Here is a 4,265-nt window from a genome sequence, read left to right as displayed (position 1 = left end):
ATTACATAAGTGTGAAGTAAAATATGCTAATTACTACCTAAACTTAAGAGCGCGCGACCTTTTCAGTTGACAAAGGCCAAGCTAGTTTACTTACTTATATTATAAATAAAGTGAATGCAAACAATAAAATTAAGTGAGTTAAATTTAGTCATATGCAGGCATATGCTCTGCATGGTGATTAAGCAGTGGATATATATATATTATCTGTGAAAAGGCTTTTATGAAACTGTTGGATGGTTTTCATAAGAAGCAAACTTCTTGAGTATTCTTCATGTTTTTTTTTTCCAATTTTTTGTTTAATATCACAAATTAGCCAGAAGATGTCGCTTATACGGATTAGACGATGAGGAGCATAAAGAAGTGGGGAAAGAGAAGCAGATAGGAGAGTGGCAAATGTTACCGAGTATAGCAATGGCTTAAGCGCACTGAAATTTGAACCGAGAGCGAACACGGACTTAGTGATGGCAACTCTTATCTACTCGGGTATGCGGAGCTCTAACTAATAGTCCTCTTTATAGTCTGAAGATAAGATGTAAAGGTAAAAGCTCAATGCAGCACTTTTTCTGTAGATTCCCGCAAATGATTTTCAAAAATGATTTATCCACAAATAGCTGCACAATAGATTTTCAAAGATGTACCCGAAAATTATATAATTTACTGCAAGTTTCCGAAAGTTCGCGGACATTGTTATCTAAGAAACGAATCACCATTGCCTCATTCCGTATTTGAGAGTCAATCAGTCCCTAATCACAACCCCGAGCTAATCTAAATGAATCTCTTATCATACTTACCTTATTAATTAGATCAGAAAGTATCTTTGTTGAATCGTATTCGAACTTAAAATTTTAATTATTTCGTATAGCATTTCTAAAAGTTATAAGGCCTGTGTACCGTTATCCTATCTTTATGAATAGTTTGTTTGGTTATATATGAAATTTTTAATTATTTCCATGCCTGAGAGTCACTTCATGGTCTGATTCGTTACAAAAAAAAAAAAAAGCATGATTGGGTTTAACTAGCGAATCTCTTCTCCTTGATTGTTTACCCAAGCTTTATAAGAATTAACTTCTCACTTGTTAACCATAGCTTCCTGCTGATACAGGACTTGTACACTCAGTATCTTTTTTAATACTCTTTTCTCGATTTTTGCTCAGATTAGCACGAATCAAGAAGAGTAAAAACAGGATTCTCTTTACATTGCAGTCTACAACACTGAAAGGTCCTAACTCGAAAAGATTGTTCATAGCTGATTGAGTCATGAAAGGAAAAGGAAAAGAAAAACCCATTGTACCCACTGTCCTAAAATTCTTTACTCATATTTCTTTACTCATATAATGAAAGCCTAGAAATAATAGTTTTAGCCCAGAAAGGTGTTATATATAAAATAAATAAATCACTGTAAAAGCAGAAGCTGCATATCTAGGATAATAGCTCGTAACACTTTCTTGATATAAACTAAGAACATTTTTTAGTAACTTAGGTCTGGCTACATTTTTTATCTACCGCTCAGGGGCTATTCAACACAAATCGCTTAGTGCAGTTATGCATGTAACGGCTTTTCGTAGTAAGACGCTATAAAGTAAATGATCGAAAAAGTTGTCTGATGTGCTAGTGTTCGTCTCTGGACGAAAACACGTTGGTGTACCAAATTTGCTGAGGGTATGTCAAAGATTGCGGCTGAACACAAGAAAACAATATGGGCAGACGGACAGACAACCTTAGATGAATGATTCTAAATCGATCGGTATAATGAAAGGTAGTCCTTCCGCACAAACTTAATATATCCATGTACCATAAACGGGTGCAGGGTATAAAACTATAACGGGGGAAGGTTACATAACTAAAAATTCGGTAAGAACAATGCGATAGTTTAACGGAGAATACAACGCGTAATGCTTTTCCGCATAATAGACACCCATGACTGGATTCTCTTTTGATATCGTTGTTATGTCTATGGATTTCGATTTTATTTTTGAACTTTGTATAATATCAGGATAATGCTTTGCGAAAGATCGTAAATGTGTAATTGATGATAAACGACGATTTCTTAAGGTATTTAAGGCATATTTTTAAAAGCAGACCACAGCCTACACAATTCGTATACGTATAAGAAGTAATCGTTTGTGAAGACAATTCTTTCATTTCCAAAAATACCGTTAGGTCTAAATTTCTAAATTACTCAATTTACTCATTACTTTATTATTATGATGAAAGCACAATAAAAATTTTCCATTGAAACCGCGTGGGCTTACTCGATAAAAATAAGCAAGTCTCATATCTCATTCAGTACCGAAGATGTTAGCATGAAATTTGGCACATATGTCAATTATGGTGTTAGGCTAGCACCAAAAAAAAGGAAAAAAAAAGAAATATATATATATATATATATATATATGTATATGTATATATATAAGTACACGTGTATATATGTATATATATATATATATATATATACGTTTATGTATATATATATCTATATATAGGTTTATGTGTATATATGTATATATATGTATGCACATTAGATTTGAACACTCGCGCAATATATTCAAATGATATCGAATGTGTAACGTTTTTCAAATCGATTCATAATTCTAGTTCTCTCTTAGTTTGCTGCAGTACTTTAACTATTTCAGTAAAACTTGGATAACTTTTTTTAAGGTTCATCTTTAGCTTTGCCTTAGAGTACAGATCCATGGCAACTTTGAGCGTTTCATCTTCAATTTTAGGATTTTGAGAATTAAGCCACCAGCAGGTGAATATATTGAGAAGGTCTCAAAGTGCCCAAAAAAAAAAAAAAATAGGATAACTAAAATAACTGCAAGTTATAAGTTAAATGTCAGATGGATGTGAATGATGTTCCCGATGTCTTACCTATCTTCCTAAATACATCTCTATATCGCATTAGTTTATCAAGGATTTAAATTTGACTTTGACTTTGTTTGCGTACAAATCATATAATAAACTAAATATGAATTTATTTTTTCTCCCTTGGGCGGTATGAAAATTCATTCTCTATTATTTTGTATTTGTTGTAAACATATTGCTTAAAAAAAAAATTATAAACAATTGTCTACATTGTACTGCAATAATTTCTTGCAATTTTTAAGCAAAGTAAAACATATTTATCTAAAAGTTACTCATATACTCGGGCATTGCATATACACTGCATAGGCATAATAATTAAAATTGAATGTAAACAAAGTGCTGGTTAGGAGGTGGAAATGCATATAAATGTTGATTTAGTTGTAAAATGAAGTGTATTCATGCACTTCTTTGAAAAAGTAAAATGTGGGTGAGTAGGTCGATTTTCATCAATGTAAACACAAGACTTATTCAAAATCTATATATATGTATATTACACCTGTTCAAGTCTGGAATGTATGTATGTTCGTTAGCGTGAAGAAAGCAAACTGTTTGATTAAGTAAATGTTTATTTAACCGTTGACTTTGAAGAATTTTATGATATAACAACCGATACCAATAACAACAATAAAAACAACAACAACAACACCAAGAAGAGCAGCACTAGCAGCAGCAGCAGCAGCAGCAGCAGCAGCAACAGCAACTTGTTTTTCACAAGAACTTTGCGATTGCTTTTATTTTTCTATAGTTAATACTTTCCCATGCCACATGATTAACCTCCAATAACAAATTGTTTACATTGTTTTACATTTGCTTTCGAAATTCCTTTCTTTTTTTTTATTTACTCTTAGATTGAATTGATTGTGATGGGCAGACTGTGATATAAGCGCTTGATAGCCAGCCTATCCTATCCTATCCTATCCACCGAAACGCATTCTCATCTAAACATTAAGAAAATTGAAAAAGATCTACACAAAGTACTTAAGTGAAATGGAATTTAATTTTTCTTCTTCTTTGTTTTTTTTTTTTTTTTGTTTCTTTCACATTTTATTGCTGTTTTCCTTTAATATAAGATTACTCATGCATGCTGCGCTAGTTGTACATAACTAGAAACTCGTGAAGTATTATCTCTCTCCGCTATGTTTCTCTTTCTTAATACAAAACAAAATAATGTATTTGGTTAATAAAAAAAAAAAAGAAGAAATCTATGCATCAGTGTGTGTGTGTGTGTGTGGATGCTATCTGTTATCCATAATGTTTTTCCCTCGAGATAGGCGACAATATATGCACATAAGTGCATATCTACTGGTTCATGGGTGTGCGCCTGTAGTCGTAAATTGTGAGCATTAAATAGTATTTGTTTCTTTATGCACGTGTGTGTGTGTGTGTGTGTGTGTGTGTGT

At 32.4% G+C, this 4,265-nt stretch overlaps 1 protein-coding gene across 6 annotated transcripts in view; it reads right to left on the bottom strand.

Moving 5' to 3' along the window:
* Window positions 1-4,265, bottom strand: part of LOC119638028 (papilin) — a 46,934-nt gene that overhangs the window by 15,717 nt on the left and 26,952 nt on the right. The window lies entirely within an intron of this gene.

Source organism: Glossina fuscipes, unplaced genomic scaffold (genome assembly GCF_014805625.2).
Source record: "Glossina fuscipes isolate IAEA_lab_2018 unplaced genomic scaffold, Yale_Gfus_2 62, whole genome shotgun sequence".
Taxonomy (NCBI): domain Eukaryota; kingdom Metazoa; phylum Arthropoda; class Insecta; order Diptera; family Glossinidae; genus Glossina; species Glossina fuscipes.
The sequence above is the reverse complement of the archived record's forward strand: the minus strand, read 5'-3'. Positions and strand labels throughout refer to the sequence as shown.